This window comes from Rhynchophorus ferrugineus, unplaced genomic scaffold (assembly GCF_030347505.1).
Source record: "Rhynchophorus ferrugineus isolate W39M unplaced genomic scaffold, kcgeb_rfMv2 rfM2, whole genome shotgun sequence".
Lineage (NCBI taxonomy): Eukaryota > Metazoa > Arthropoda > Insecta > Coleoptera > Curculionidae > Rhynchophorus > Rhynchophorus ferrugineus.
The window spans coordinates 85371835-85390178 of NW_027472581.1; the positions used below are offsets into that span (position 1 = coordinate 85371835).

At 32.9% G+C, this 18344-nt stretch overlaps 1 protein-coding gene across 1 annotated transcript in view; it reads left to right on the top strand.

The window, feature by feature from the left end:
• The first annotated feature begins 2186 nt into the window (after positions 1-2186).
• The window catches only part of dpp (decapentaplegic morphogen), a 31584-nt gene continuing 15426 nt past the window's right edge, over positions 2187-18344 (top strand). The window contains exon 1 of the mRNA XM_076396730.1: positions 2187-2602. The gene's annotated coding sequence lies outside the window, so the exon portion shown is untranslated. The remainder of the gene's footprint in view (positions 2603-18344) is intronic.

The window sequence follows — 18344 nt, forward strand, 5'->3', positions numbered from 1 at the left end:
TTTTTAAAAAGCAGGCTTTAAAGCATATATAAGAAAAGGCTTCTATCTATTTATACGTAATTAGTAAACTTGAATTAATAAATACATTTTTATCAACAATCTTTTTATTTATACATTTGGCCTGAAAATGTAGATATTTTTCCCAATAAATGGAAACAGTAATGGTAAAAGTGTTTATTTTAGAACATGGAGAAATATGACGAGAAATTACGTTATGTTTTGCAATGTTATTACATATTAGAATGCTATACTACTAATATAGACCGATATATATTCGATGTATGGTTTGTTTATGAGTTAAAATCGAAATACATAATGGAACGAATTAACATATTCAATGCGTTCATTAAACAAAAAAAAATCGATAAATTTCTCAAAAAAGATGTGATAATCGGTTAAATAATGTTGAAGTATGAACAAAGACATTTCTCATAGCAAAACATGACGAGCGTCTGAAGGCATTACTCGAAGATGAACTGATGTATACGGACCAAGAAACAAGAACTCCAGAAATCGTTTACAATCACTTGAAGATAATCCGAAGCAAAAAAATCATGGAAACTACTAGGTCATGCGTCAACATCAATGGCAAGGCCCAATATCCATGGCTCCAAGTTAATGCTCACCATTGTTATTCTTCAGCATGACAACGTTCGATCACATGTTGTAAAACCGATGAAAACATACTTACTGATATAAAAACTACTTAATTTTATTAATAATTCATATTTAAACAGAAACCACAGAAGTTCCTCACTGAAGCTATCATGGCCGCAGGCCAAATAAAGGTACAATATTAATAATATTAATAAATAAATGTTCATACTATAAAAAAATTCATTTGAATATTTCTAAAAACAGGCCACGAACTTTTTCCAATGCCCAATATTTTGTAGTTATTTTTCCAATAATAAAGAGTTGTCTTAAAATATATAATAGTTTAAAAGTTTATAAAATAGATTGTTATTGCTTTTTCGATCCAAAGATCTAGTTGATAAAGAAAAAGTGTTAATATACCCATATTCTATTTTTTTAAAATTATATTTTACATTACGCCTAGTACAATTCTTGGAGATGAGTGTGAAATACATACATCTGTATGTATTTCCCAAATTAAAATGTAATTAGTCTACTTAAACTAAAATTGAAAGTGACATTTGTACACATTCGTGTGGTTTGGCTCGCTTCAATCTTCTGACTTCCTGCGCATTGTAGCTATATTGCTTGCGATAATATATAGCTTAGTCTATATAAATCATAAAAATGCAGAGCTCCCATAAAAACTACTTAATTTGTTAATAACTAATAGCTAACGCGCTAATAATTAACTTTGAACAAGAAACCACAGAAATTCTTCAATAAACGCATCATGGCTAAACCTGAAAAATGGGTACAATATTAATAATATTAATAAATACGTTTTTATGAAAAAACTATTCGATTATATCTATCTATATATGCGTAGTATAAATTTATAAGACGAGTGTAGGGTAAATAATGTATTTATCAAGTTGTTGTCCAATAACTGTATAGGTTCCATGATGATAATAGATAGTTTAATCCAGATAAATCATACAAATGTTAAGCTTCCATAAAAACTACTTTTAAACTAATTTTATGATTAATTAACTTTGAACAAGAATCCACAGAAGTACAATATTAATAATATTGATAAATATATTTTCATACTGTAATAAACTATTCTATTATATCTTTCTACATATACGTAGTATAGTAATGTATTTGTCAAATTGTTGTCCAATAAGTTTATTTCTTCTATGAAGCTAATAATAGATAGTTTAGTTCAGATAAATCATAAAAATGTTAAGATTCCATAAAAACTACTTTTAAACTAAATTTATGAAAAATTAACTTTGAACAAGAAGACAACCACAGAAGTTCCTCAATTAAGGCATCATGGTTAAACCCGAAAAATTGGTGCAATCTTATTTTGTAACACAATTAAATAATGTAATACATTTTTTTTTCTAAAGAGAGTGCCACAAAGTTTTTCCGATGCCCGAGACTATGAAATTATTTTTTTAACAAGTTAGAAAGTTATCTTCAGTTTGTGAGTTTATGAAATAACTTGATGTTGTTGGATCAGTGATTTTTAAGTATTGGCTAATTAACATCCGAATATCTGATAACGGAAAGATCTACTAATTGAAAATTGTTTGTTGCAGATTATCTAGCCGAGAAAAAGAAATACATACAGCAAAAAAGGGACCCCGCGCGCGCGCGACATTAGACAGACGACCGAAGAGCTTCTTCTGCATTAACCTGAATGCCAGCGAACGCAGCGCGTTGCTCGAGGAACAGAATAGCACGTGTCACAATCAGTTTCGGAACGCTATTGGTCGACAGCGTCCCCCCGTCGACCCGACACCTGAAACGCCAGGTCGAGGGTGGCCCTGGCTTGCCGATCTTCGGATGTTTCAGTAATCGTTTGACGCTGGTGTTGTTGCGAGCGCAACAATCATCGTACACGTAGAGCGCGACCGGTTGGAGGAGGCGCGTAAACAGTGGTGTAGTTTTTGTGGTGTTAAATGTCTTCCCCATTGGATTAAACAGTCGTACCGTCACCCGCCAGTTTCGTACAGTGAGTAGACGCACACTAGATTGTTTCTTTACGGGCCCGCGATCATTTCACCTGTTTACCACAAATACCTCGTATTCGGAACAGGTTTCTTTTTAAAAACACACATATCGTTTCGATCATATCATTAACAATCGTACGTCGATTAAATACGATTCTTGTTTGAAAACAAAATGCGGTACTAGGCTTCGTAACAATCCACTTTGATATCGGGCTGGACGTTCTTATCCAAAACGACAATTTTGAGTATAACCAGATCGAACAAAACGCTTCAAACATCATATATTTATCTTATTTCGATCTACAATGTCAGTATTCCAAAATTTAATTAAACCAACTAAAGTAACAGGTTTTATAATATTTTCCTATATAATTTAGTACTACTAGTTTTTGTCAATTCCTACGTTTTACGAGACGGACATTATTGTTAGTTGGTATCATAAAATCTTCATGGTACTTCGAAATAGAACAAAAATCAAAGTGTTTATAGTTCTAACAGTTCATTTGTATTCGAAGGAGGTACATCGGCAGCTTTACTCTCAATAACTATTACAAATAAACAACCATACAACAACCGCCGAATATCTAATAAGTTATAAATTAACTGATGATCAATATAATGGTATTATGACAACGTAAAACTATACCTTAGTCTTAGTGATATTCCGGAGAACAACAGTCATCTAAATAACAACATTGTGGTTGTATACTAATAAACTAATATTGAAATACTAAAAACTATAGGCACCAATTCTTCAACTATACAAATATTCGTAAAATTTCAAATAATATAAATTAAATCGGAATCCATCTGTGTAGTTGATTTTCAAGTTTTATACAAATATTGTTCAGCCAGTGAATTATACAACATTGTTGCATAATGATTAAAAATATATTTAAAGTCTGATTCGACTCTGTCGTTATCAAGGAAATGTTTACATGTACAACAGTAACACGTCTTGTAAAACGAGAAAATATAGTTTAATACTAGTACAAAACAAAATATACTAAAATAGTTCAGCTAATGAATAAGTGAAAGAAGAATCTCAAGAACGAAATACCTTAAACCGTGACCAGTTATGTTTTGATCACGTGGTTGTTAATCACAGATCGACAGACGTTCAGATATATCTGATTTAATTTGTTGTTTAAGTGCCTTTATTGTGGTTGTTGAAAGGGTTGAATAAAAGATATTCAAATGCGAGATAAAACCATGGTTACTATAATATATTTTTATTAGCATCAATATTATTTGTATGAAGACGGATATGGAATATAGAGACTCATAAAACTCATTAAAAAATCCGTGATATACACACGTGAATACAACTGACCCGTAAAAGAATCTATCGTGAATATAACGATGCGGTGAACAAAAACTATTAGGAAATGAGTGGAATTTTACGACTTGTATAATCGCCGCTTGAGTCGTGAAACGGTGCGTCGTTGTTTTTCGTTTAAAAAATGTGAAAAACACCGATCAGACGTCGACGCGTGCGTAAGAAACGACTTGGGCGGCGAGTAGACAGCATGGCACCTAACCTAACCTTCTATTATAGAAGATCGAGTCGCCTTTATACAGAGCGCCGTCGATTGTTTTCGGTCGTACGGTAACGGACCTGTCCGTTGTGCCGCCGACGATTTGGGTCCCTACCTATATCTTTCTAACCGCCACCTCCGGAGTTTTCCATCGACGTGTTTTAATTTATCACCAATTAAAGGTTTACGGAGTCCTTCGGATTCACGTGAGCCCGTTTCGTGTTATTGTTTTTCCAGCAAAGTGTATTTGCTTTGCGAGCGGCGAGGTTGCCGATTTTCTCGATTTTCCTTAAATCACCGTAAATATAGAGTGTTAGGTGTAATTTGAAGAGGACGATTTAGATGGTGAATTTATCTTGTTTCCGATGCTCTTGTAATTGAAAAATCAAGTTACCACGGAATGTTTCATATTACGAAAATGCTCAATAATGCTGCTCCAAGTCATAACATATTTTTCGCGAATGAGAACTAACAAATTTAACGTCATTTTAAACATTCGTCGCTATAACGAAAACAAAAGAGATTCTACTTGTAGATGAACCGAACATAAATCAACCTTGATGTAATCTTTGGAACCAATTGGATGAAACAAATTATGAAAGATAATCATATCTACTATCGCTAAAAGTAGTTAATTAATATACGAATTGTTTCAATATCCAGCGTATTCTTCAGATATAGCCCCCTCGGAATTCTAGTTGTTGTCACGCCTCAAAAAACTCTTTCGTATACAGCGATTATCATCAAAATCGTTCATCATATGGTCATGAGATCTATAGCAGATCAAATTGAAGGATTGTTGATACAAATATATTAAAGTTGATTTTTAACTTGAATTTTGTTTCAACCCAAAGATCTGCCACTCTCAAAAATTCCTTAAGGAAAATAGTTATTGCACATCGCCGATGCCAACTTATTAAATCTCCATAAAAATAGTGTGTTATTTTTTAGAGTGATAGAAATTTCAATAGGATTAGATAAAGAATGCGATTGTTCTTCTTTCGATGCCTTTGTTCAGTAGAAATTGATAAATTACCACGGAAAGTGTGTCGTCATGAAAAGGCTCTGTTACGTTCCTCAAACTTCCTTACCATATTTTTCAATAAATTCGTGAATGACTGGTAAAAACTCAACGCCATTTTAATCGTTCATCGCTCTTACGAAAGCAAAAGGGATTTTGCTCGTAAAATGACCTTCAAACTGACAAGACGGTATAGTCTAGTCATGAATGACGAATCCTGCATGAAAACTGTCGCTAAAATATGTTAATTTAGGAATTAATTGTGTCAATATCCAGCTTATTCACCATATATAGCCTTCTCGGACTTCCAGTTCCTACCATAGCTCAAAAAATCCTTTGTATTCAAACTTGTAACAGATTTTTCAATAAATTCGCGAATAAGAAGTAAATATTAATAATATCGTCAGTTTTTTGAGGTACCTAAAGGAACTATGTTCTTAGTAAAACCTTCAAATTAGGTAAACAGTATATCAAAACAATTAATGCAACCTTTCGGACTATTTGCATAAAAAAAATCAGTTAATTGTTATAAGAATTGTTTCAATGTCCAGCTTATTCGCCAAATATAATTAATTGCCTCTGACTTCTAATACTTCTCACATCACCAAAAAAAAAAAAACAACAATTCGTACAAAACAATTGTTACCAAAGAAGAGGTAATAGTTTTCATGGTGGGTTACTTTCACAGGCTTCTTTGAGAAGTTCATATAATCGTATTAAAGTGGACTTTTAACTTGAATCTTGTTTAAATCTACCACCCCTAAAAATGATTTAAGAAAAATAGTTATTGCAAATCGCCAGTAACAATTCAATGGAAGATATTGAAATAAGGAAAGTATTACAATTTTATGGCTTCAGCTTTTACTACTATGGTTACCCCTAAGAAAACATAATCTTTCCGGGAACGTTCAATATTAACTATGGGACACCTGTTCCAAAAAGACACCCGGCTTTATATCATCAATTGATTATATTCGTAACGGTATTTTATAATCACATTTCACCTACCTGTTCGGAGATTAAGGGCCGCGACGTTGCCGGACCCGCCGGTTTTTCCCCGGCGATCGGTCAGATTTTCCGACCCGAGAAAAACAAAAGGAAAACGCAAATAATCTGCGTTGCGAATCCATCATAACACGAGGACCCGATGCAGGGGGAAGGAGCGAAGGAAAAAAAGCCGGATTTTCGCGGAAAACTCTAAATATAACGCGTCGTACGTGACGTTGGGAAGGTCGCCGGAATTGGGTCGTTAGAATCGACGGAATTAGACGTTTTTTTATTGAACGGTATCGATTTTCTCGAAACGGATTCGATTTATGATCCCGTTACAATGTTGCGGGGTTGGTTAGGTGCCGCTGAACGGCCGGGAATTAGTTTTCCTATCGAGTGCGTGATGAAAGATGACGATGAAGTCGCGATCGTGAACTTTGAATTGGAATTCTATCGAGAGGATACAGCGTAATTGCGAAAAAATTCCACGGGTAAACAATCAACAATCATTCTATGTCTGAGCAAAATGTGAATAAGAAACACCGATGTTTTAATTACAGTGCCGACTATAATAATTCACACCTACGGAGCGGTTTTGCATTACTAAACGAATTTATTTTATTCAGATCTATAAATAAACTCACGCTGCTGCATAATGTATAGTGTGTATCCATAGTTTTTTCATTTTCATTTTCGAGATAGAAAAAATATTTTTTAACTCAACATACGAGAAGAAAAAAGTATTGATATACCCATATCTAAAAAAAATGAATTGCATCTTTACAGTGTATATGCGTAGTAATATTAATTTAAAAATTCATTATTCTGTTATACTTTCATCAGCATATAAGCAAGAATACAGCAGTGTTGTATTTCCTAAAGTAAAATTAAACTAGAACTAGGCTACTTTAACTGAAGTTAAGAGTAACACTTAAACTATACAGGCTCGTGAGTTTTGGTTCGCTTCCATCTTCTGATTTCCTGCTCATTTTCCAGTAACTGTGTTGTAACTGAGGAAATATTGGATCGATATCATTGGTTCATTGGTAGCGATAAATATTGGTAATTAATCCAAGAGCTTGTGCAACCCGATGAGTCTAAATAAGCTTCATAACTGGTTGGAAAATAAATCATTTTGATCTTAGGCCAAGTGCAGTTCTTTGATTTTGAGCTTGATATACTCTGCTTTTTGTCTAACGTGATGTATATCCAAGAAGGATTTTAAATATATACTCACGTGTTACTTTATGTATGACTGTTCTAGGCTGTATGTCTTCTGAGATAGTCTCTAAATTGGTCACTTTCCAGTCAGCAAGATTATGGCTGACGGCCATGGTTAGGAGTCCACGTTAAACAATTTATCTATTCACTAAAAATCCAAAAGGGTGATGGGGCCAACAGTACACACACGATACATATTATTAAATTGTATTTATTGTGTTATTTGCCTGTAGTATAAATATTTCCTTATAGTCTAAAGAATATCAAACTAGGGATTCATCAGAATATTATATACAAGAAGATTTATTTTATTGAGTGTTGATAGAAATTTACGGGGATTATATAAAAGAAATTAGTAAGAAGTAAACATCATAATATTGTTCATTATGAATTTCTTCTATTAGGATAAACCATTAAAACGAAACATTAACGTAAACATTGAGTCGCGGGTTCGAATCCTGCTGTTGCATGGTCGTAAATGTATGTTTCCGATTATACAAAAGGTTAATAACTAGGCTGGGTAAGACCGCAAATAATCAGGGATGATCTCCAAGTTAGTTAGTCACTGGCCAGTCGGTAGGCTTAATGCTGAGGACCGTGATTCGAAGCCCGCGTTAAGTAGTAGGTCCAGCCAAAAGTCATACACAAAATGCTCATTAGAGACTGTTATTTGTGATTATATCTTATTTCCAGTGATGCCATATGATTTCACTGTCACTGTGGTGACATGTTATATGCATGGCGGTTTCGAAATAGCTCAGTCACGTAGTCACATCAGAGGCAATAAGTGATCGAGAGTGCCTTTGTATATTGTTGTGTTTGTTTCTGTAAGTCATACGAATATATAAACAAATAAATGCTGCTAAAAATTAGGACAAAGTTGTGTCTAGCCAAGCACGATACTTTGATAAATAATAACATACTCGAACGTCCACACTAAAATCTTAAATATACAACAAATCCTTCAATTTGTATTAAAACTACAACTATGTGAGAATAAATTACTGCAAGCGCCAAATAGAGAATGTTACTGAGACTAAATAATTTCCAAATATGTTCTTATTCTATGGTATTGTCAGATTATATCCTCAATAAGTCTAAAAAGGCTGGACATTTCTAAATAAATAAAAACAGTACGGAAGATCAACAATTCTCTAAAAGAAATATAAATTTACACTACAAAATAACGGGAAATAACGACTCAAAAAAAAGATCTAACCCGTAGTCAACCGAGGGAAACGTTTTTTATGGGTAGAGTAAGGTAGCTTGCGAATTGTAAACGTTTTCGAAAGGGTTAATTTTATTTGAGAAATAATAAAACACATAAATCGTTAAGGTGCCGCAAGAAAGCGTGGTAAACCGCCACTACAGAAAGGACTACCAGCGTTATCTATTAGTTTTTGACAGTTTGTAAACTTGAATAGTTCGGGAAGATCTATAAGAAACATTAAAATTTTGTTTGCGAGGTGAAAAAAGTGTTGTAAAATAAATGTTGTTTTTTTATTATATACTGATTGTGTTAGTTATTGGTGTACTATACAAACAGGACAACGAATAAAAAAATATAAAACATCGTATACTTATATAACAAGTTTATATTGGTGAGTTTTAGTACTTCAATTTTTGGTACTTTGTTAATCTGATATATAAACATTTATTAACATGTATACTCAAATTCAGAGATAATATAATATGTGCAAAAATATAATATTGATAAGGAAGCAAGGATATTTTTTTATATTTTAAAATCTCTTTTTTACCACCGAGGGTTTATCTGGACTGGACCTACAATTTAACGTGGGCTCCGAAACACGGTCCTCGGCATTAAGCCCACCGACTAGCGAGTGACCAACTTAGAAATCATCCCAGAAGACATCCGGTTTTACCCAGCCTGGTTACTGGCCTGACTGGGATCATTTTCCTTGACGGATTTTGCACTCTTGTCTAAAGACAACCACAAATGTTAAACAATCACAAACATAAATTTGCGACCATGCCCCAGTAGGATTCGAACCCGCGACTATCGCAACAGTAGGAGGACCGTCCTGTCGCCCTCACCATTGCGATGACCAAGCCGGCAAGGAAGTATATTGAAGGATCTTCACTAGGAAGCAATAAATATGTAACTCTGATTCTCTCAAAAATCTGATGCCATTTTTCGCTGGATATTAATATTTAGTTAGTGAGTATATGTATGAATATAATTTCATTATTTCTTTTTTAATAATTTTATGAAAGATATAAAATTTATATTCATTTATATTTATCATGGTTTTTAAGTTTGATTTTTCTAATTTTGTTTAGTGTGAAATGCAAGTTGATTTTCTAAATGTAAGTTCCATCTATCCCGTTATTAGTGAGTTCAGTAATATTTTATTCTGGCGCTACAAACTATGTATGTTGTATCAAGTAGACAAAGCTTTTTCATCAAGGCTTCTTGGCTTATTATTAATTACTTATTAAAATTAATGCGATTTGTATATCAATGAAAGTGATTTGAATATTATTGATCATTGAACAAGATCAGAATCAGAATAATAAGAAGTTATTTATGCTTCATAAACCTCTATCAGTTAACATAAAGCAAATAGCAACTAATCTGCTTTACTATTATTTTCATCAGCAAATGCCAAAAGCTTATTGATTAAAACGCACCATTGGAAAACCAAGGAGGTGTTTTTATGCATTATGCTAATATGTACACACCAGTTAAATTACTCCTTGAGAAAATGAAAATACTATGTGATTTATTAACATGCCGAGAAAATGCTTTATCTTTTGATGATATACACGAATCGATAGGAATATGCATCCACGCGTGAGTAGTAATCTGGAGGTGTTATGTCCGGTGAATACGACATGTAACGTGAAACATCGTATTTAAGCGTTTTTGTATAGATTCCTCGCAAATTTTGAAATATGTAGTCGAAGGTTGTCATTTTGTAAAATGTTTTATCAATATTTCTAGGTAATAGATACTTATCAATTAATATTTTTTCAAATTTCGCGACGCGCTCGACCCAAAGCTTGAAAAGAATAAAAACGAGAAAAATAGATTATATATGGCGATGTAAAATCGTTAATATTTCAAAATTATGTTGATGATAAATGTCCAATTTTATATTATGGTGATTTTCTTCAGACAATATCAAGATTATTCTTTTGTAAAAAAAGGGTATGCCCAATATATTTGAACATAAAATATGTGATAAAAACTTTTCCACACACCGATATTTGACATGTTTAGTTCAATTTTTAGCCAATCAACCGGTCAAAACTACGAAATCAATATTAAACCGATCTAGCGAGACTTATTTCCGCCATTGAAAATCAATAAATAGTAAGTTAGTGCCAAATAGTAGAAATAAATGCGTAAACACAAAGACGCTCCACACAGTGGTCCACACCACACCTATGTTCTCTCTTATTATTTTTCTTCTTGTGTTAACATTGCGACCTAATCGATTATTGTTGCTTAGTGCGTGTGGAATCCTGCTGTTTCATGGTTATAAATATATGTTTATTATTGTCCAGAAGGCCAATTACTTGGCTGGTTAAGATCGAAAATATTCTGGGATGATCTCCAAGTTGGTCACTAAGGACCGTGGCTCGGAGCCCACGTTAAACAGTCCATATAAACCCTAGCTGGTAAAAAGAAGACTAAAATACAGAAATAAAAGATTTGTTTGAGTTTTGTGCATTGCTATTTGTTTGCTATTCATTAGCACTTCGTTTTCACCATTCCTACTCTCCCATCGTTATCTAGCAACTTTTTTTATCAAAAAATTAAACTCATATAAATTTGCTTATCCCCTGAGTTCGAAAAATAATTTTAAGTTAGTGCCAAATGGTAGAAATAAATGCGTAAACACAAAGACGTTCCACACAGTGGTCCACACCACATATAAATTTGCTTATCCCCTGAGTTCGAAAAATAATTTTAAGTTAGTGCCAAATGGTAGAAATAAATGCGTAAACACAAAGACGTTCCACACAGTGGTCCACACCACACCTCTGTTCTCTCTTATTATTGTTCTTCTTGTGTTAACATTGAGAACCAATCGACTGTTGTTGCTTCGTACGAAACGTAGTATCTTTCTATGGATTTTTCTTCTGTGAGACAAGCACTCACGTAGTACGCGTGAGTGAGAGAGAGGCAGAGAGACAACGAGAGAGTATCACAGATAAAACGAAAATAATAAATATAAACGCTGACGCATATAAAAGAACTAAACCTAATGTTGAAATTGAAATATACGACCAATGGTGTGGACCGGTTAGTTCGCTATGTTGACGGCTATTAAGAATTTTGTGTTCGCGCGTACCAGTTCGATTTTAATAAATACTGAATATTTGGTATTCATATTGGATGCAATTATGACATTCCTATGCCGGATTTTATCGAGCGACTGGACTGTTAGTCGAACATATCGGCTGTTGGTTGTTGAATGGCGGGTCTCGGTTTTTTAGGTAAAAATCCGTTTTTCTTTTTCAGGTGTTCCGCGGTTCTCGAATATTCCTGACGATGCTGTGATGGAAATTCACCTTTAAACGTGTTTTGTGACAGCTAATGCTGGTTTGGATATACGTAAACGACGCGTTAGTACTGGGACAAAAATATTGCTTAATTTTTATATAATATTTTCTTATTACTTTTCAGTTTTTATATTTTTCTCATTGATACTAAAACATATATTTATTACATCTTTTACACTGATATGAATTTAATTAATGGTATTTTAAGATACTTCAAGTATGTTTTAATTCTAATGATGTTGAGTTTTGTAGTAGAAGAATTTGTATCTTTAAAAAAATACTTATATTTCGTATGATTTACGTCGAAAATATCATCACGAACAAAGCATACAGAGAATAGTTTGGGTAAAAAAGAATGAATAGATGAGAATATATTGATTTTTTATATAAAACGTTTTTCCAACCAGGAATTCAACTGTTACCAGAAAGATTAAAATGAAAAATGATAAAAAAAGAAATTTGTTCTGTTATATTTCTAGAATAATAGTACTTTTAAGACACTTTAAGGTCCCAAAGCCTTAACAAGTATTTTGTAATTCTAATGATGTTGAGTTTTGCACTAAATAAGTTGTGTTTTTAAGAAAATCACTTGTAAATTATGTGACTTAGTTCAAGAATATTGAGATCTGAAACCCATCTATGCGATTGAACAATAAGATGCCCTTTCATCAATACTGTACTTACCTTAGGCCAGTGATATCCCTAAATGTGAAGAAGTAATAATGACAAAATGCTTGGATATGACGCCAAATTCAAATGGAAAGAACATGCTAAGAAAAAACAAGTAGAACTTGATATGAGGTTCAAAAATGTGGTGGTTGTAAAAAAATCGTTATTGTTATAAAAAAAATTTTAATATGATGTGATGCAAACTTATCAAAACTAAGTTCTTCGCAGCATTGCTAACACCCCATGGCATATTAAAGATAAGACCTAAGGGTACTAACGGTCAGCGAAGAAATTAATCCGTGTGAGTAAAAATGCCAGATGAGATCGCTTGAATATAAAAAGTCGAAGTACTACAACCACTCGACAACAACGGACGTACTCGAAGGTTGAAGAGCCAAAAACCCTTTGAATTGGTATGGCGAACTATTTGTGGACACTGTGCCGTGTTTTAAACATATTAGAAATGGACCACTGTGAGTATATTCATCAAATACAAATTAAGTTTGAGTCTGAAATCTTATATCTATACTGTAAGCACAATATTAAGGATATATAATATCACTAAGTGTTGGTTGTTTTATATATGTCATGTGCTTTTTAAATAAGGAAAATTATTTTTAATATCTCTTAACCAATTTACGTCAATTTTCTCATGTATTTTCCTTAACTTCACTGTCATTAAGCAATAAGAAATTTTGAGTTTAATGAATAACCAGGTTTTCGACTCATCTGATTCAGATGAATACTTGTGGAATATTATGATTTTTATGGACATTTTAGGAGGTTGGTAACACGCAAGTAATGCATAGTACTTAATTATATTCTTCGTTGATAATTTGGTGCTTTAGTTATCTTGTGTTTTAGTGGATATAGTTGATTTGCAAATAATATTTCTATTGCTATAGTTATTTTCATTTCATCTGAATCAATGAATAGTTGTACAATAATATGATTTCTATGGACATTTTTAGGAGGCAGATAATACGCAAATAATGCAAAATATTTAATTGTATTCTTCGTTGATAATTTGGTTTGGAATGAATTCTTCTTTTAAATCAAAATCTTTTATTATCACAGTAGTCTTTATTTTTGAAGAAGTTTTTGGTTATCTTGTGTTTTACTGGATACAGTTGATGTGTAAGGAATATTTCTGTTGTTATTATTATTTATTATTCTGAACGGTCGTTACTATTTAAATGAAATTATTCCTTTTGCTTTGACTATAAATTATAGTCCTTTCAACGTTCAAAGTTTTTTTGTACATACGTCATCAAGATGTTTAATGCATTGTCTGCCGCAATTTGTAAATTCGTTTTAGAATCAGACATTTTCCTTCCCACTCTATGCTAGTTAACAAGAGAAACATCTGATTAGTTCAAACACGTAAACGAATGAGCCTGACCAAGTCGTCCGGTTGTCAGACGTGATTAGAGGTTATAACTCTAACCTATAAACTATTGTGGCAGTAAAATTATCTGTAGTTCTTAGATATAGTATAATATTAAAATAAATTATATTTGATAACATTTTTGTTCAATTATTTTATTTGGATTAGAATTTTGTTGTATGTCAAAACCAATCTGAGCTAAATCTCAGAATTGATGCGGTAACATTGCGACGTTTTGATGTCACAAATTTAGATGACGTATGTACAAAATGACTTTGAACATACTATATGTTCTTCTGAGTATATTCAGGTTTTTTTATTCCTTAAATGTTTATATTATTTTTTCAGTTCTTCGATTTATATTTATAATATATTTAATAAACTTTTAATATCATTTAGATTATTTCAATCTGCAACTTATTCTCTGACTTGTATGTAAAATTAACAAGGTTATCAAGAAAGATAACGAACTGTTAATGTAAAGAAGTGATGCGGGTAACATAAATATCAACGCTAGATATTAAAGGCACCTAATTATGAGAAAAACGCCCTGATTCGAATAATTAGTAAAAAAGATTATTATGTTTTCATTGTTTAATAATTCTTGCCTCTTGTGGACCTTAGATTTAAACCGGTTTCAGGTAATGGGAAGTCAATTTTCTTCTGGGAAGAAAGATTTTCTCCTGACAGACATTGTATGCTATTGAAAGTTGTTAATTTATTTCACTTGGATCATAATTATCTTATCATTTCGGTTTTATTTAAAAAAATTGATTATTTTATTGTTTTATATATTTACCTTGCTCTGAAAACCACTATATATAAATAGCTTTATGTGGGATAGAAATAATATATTATTAAAATAAATAAACCGCTTGGCCGTTTATGTCAAAAGTTCAATGATTTTTTGGTCGAATTATATATGCGGGTAGTAAGAAATGTCTGGTAGTTCCTATGCTGGCGTCGGAATTCGACATAAAACTGATTTTTGTTAAATAATCGCGCCTCTCCCCTCTCTCCGATACGCAAAAACCAGAATGTTAAAGACCGACAGTTATCTAACCGTTATCGCGTTATGAAACAGTACAAACAGATTGACTGACGATCTAATAATAGTACACTAAATGGTACATATCTAGAATACTCCGAAAGAAACACAAGCACACATACATGCGAGTTTTTCTCGTTTCGAAAACTGTTACTTCTCTCTCGTTCTGTATCTTTAGCCGCTTAAAATCAACTAACAAAGAGACTGCCTATAATATTATTCTTCCGCCATTCCACTATATCGTTGAGGTCACACCGCCTGCTGTATATATCTGTAGAGAAAGCTTACAGTACGTATCTTCTGTGCTTGTCAGTTAAACTGCATTATTTTCTGCATTCTGCGCGAAGCCATACAGTCTGGTCAGACTATAGGGAGCTAGTGCTACGTTTTCTGGTAGTTTTCGCAAAAAATCTCAAGACCGAAATGTGATATTTTTCGAGATATCTGAATCTTCCGCTATACTTTACGGTTGGTCTGATCGAATTTGTTTACTAAATCGGAAAATGAGTGAAGAACGGTGCACGGAGACAATGCAAGAGCGAGAAATGTGTGAAATGTTAACGGTAAATTATCTGTAGCGGAGCGTCGTTGATGAGAAAACTCCTTAATAATGTGTACACAAAATTTATCGAGGTTAAAGCAATTTGACCATCTTTAACATCTGGCCAAAGTTAAATAGCGACCGTTTGTTTTTTCACGTCAGTGCGTCTTACGAAATTAGTTTTCACTCGTTGTTAATTACAAATCGGAAAAAACAGAATCACCATTCGCGTCCTGTTTATTTGCTTATCCCATTTTTCCAGTGCATACAGTCGTTTCGAGTGGGGAAAACATCGCTTTCGTTTCGGTTCACACTTAAGTTTTATGATCTCTGATTATCTCACTCGTCTTTTGGCTACTTTGTTGTTTCGTTTAGATTTATTGTGGTTTGATGTGTTTTTTAATTAGACTTTGTTGTTGTCCAGTTATCGAAAAACTACTAAAACTAAAAGAAATATTTGGAACCACTAAACCTTATTTCCTCTTTTCTATTTATTTTTTTCGATTTTTTAGATAATCGACCTTTTTTTTATTATTTTTTATTTATTTGTTTATGCTATTAATTTTAATTTCTATTTCTATTATATATATATATATATATATATATATATATATATATATATATATTGTAAAGGTTGCTTTTACCAACTATGGGTTTATCTAGACTGGGCCTAGAGTTTAACGTGGGCTCCGAACCACGGTCCTAAGCATTAAGCCTATCGACTGACCAACTTTAGAAATCATCCCAGAAGACATCCGGTCTTACCCAGCCTGGTTACTGGCGTGACTGGGATCATTTTCCTTGTCGGATTTTACACTCTTGTCTAGAACATTCACAAATTTTAAACAATCACAAACAATTTTACGACCATGCCCCAGCAGTATTCGAACCCGCGGTTATCGCAACAGGACCGTCCCATCGCCTTTACCATTGCGCCGCCAAGCCAGCATATTTTAATTTATTTTTTATTAACCTATTATAATTTTGATCAACCTATACCACGGATCATCTAATGCGTGCGTGCCATCACTGTAATGCTTTTCTACAAAAGTCATTTTCCATAAAATCATTTTTTGAATTATGAGAAAAACCAAATCTGTGGGAGCTAAATATGCCAAATAATGTGGAAACCTCATGTATTGTGGTTCACAGATTTTACAACAGGTATATTGTTATGATGGAAAAGGGTTTTCCCTCTTGTTTTCATTAAAAATTTATTTAGGAAACTAAAGTAATTTGAATCCTTGTTAAATTCGTACAAAAATTTGTTTCTGTTCTTTTGATAGCGAATGCATCATCCATTTCTTTATTCAGCTTTTGAAACTATAAGATGAAATCAAATAAATATGAACAAGAATTAAAATAAAGCCGGCTTGGTTGGCGCAGTAGGCGAGAGAACGACCCCTCCTACTGTTGCGACAGTCGCGGGTTCGAATCCTGCTGGGGCATAATCGTGAATGCATGTTTGTGATTGTTTAGAACTGTAATTGTCCAAAAAGCAAAAGTGCAACATCCTACAAAAAAATAATCGCAGTCACGTCGATAATCAGGCTGAATGTCTTCTGGCAGAATTTTTAAGTTGGTTACTCGCCAGTCGGTAGGTTTAGTGCTAAGGACCGTAGTTCTGAACACACATTAGACGTAGGCCCGGTCCAAATATACCTTTATTGGTAAAAAGGAGACTTTAAAATGTAACAAAAAGAAGATAATAAAAATCATAAAATTACTTTTTGTGAAAGATAATAGATTCAATATGGTCAACTCTTTAGCTGTTCTGCTGACGAAGAGATGGTACAAAGTGTTTTTTGACAGAATGAGTTTTCACTCGTACAGACTGTTTTAGGTCTTATTTCCTTTTAGGTTTTTCATATGCTGTTGTAGTTTATTATTTTATTCATATTATATATTCATAATATTACTGATCGTTGTTAATGGATATTGTTAATACCAGAAATACTCATACTTAATCAAACATGATTTGTAAACGATGGTGTTATCAATACTAATTTCTTTAATGGATTGTGTTAATTTGGTGTAATCTAAATTATGGCTAGTTTTTTTAGAAGACAAACAAAAAACACTTCTTTTATTACATTAAATACACATTAGTATATATTAGCTTAAGTCACATCTATATCTCTAAACAAAAATGCCGCTCTAATATAAAATTATTTCACAGAAGTAAAAATGGAAAATGTATGGTTACTTGTGAGAGAAATACAAATATTACGTAAAAATAAAGCAGGAACTTGTATTGATATGGAATTCCAACTTGAGTGAACAGTATTTCTTTTCGATAGTTTTAAACATTCTAATACGACCTCGGAGAAAGACATGCAGAATTTGTTTTCTCTGCAGGCTCCGAGAGTGTAACAGTGTACAAATCCAAGCCTCGGAACCATACAGAGGGATTAACAAGATAAACATTCGAAAGAGATAGGTCTTAGTCTTGATACTAATATTTCCTCTCTTCTATACGCACCATCTTAGATAAAGAAATACTTATGTTGCTGCTTCGCCTATTCGGCTTATTGCTTAGATGATAGATGCCACTTTCATCTTCTGTATTACTGATCCCAAATACTTAAACTCATGTATTTGATCTAGCTGGATCATTAGTTTTAAACCATATGGCTTTGCTGTGTGAATTATCTCATGAAGAATATCAGAAGGCTCAACATCTGCGACAACATAAGCGGATATAAAACTATCCTCAGTGGACATCAGATCGCTCAAAGAGTTTGTAGCCTTATTTTGAACGCCATATGTGTTTTAAAAATATTTCGTATAAAT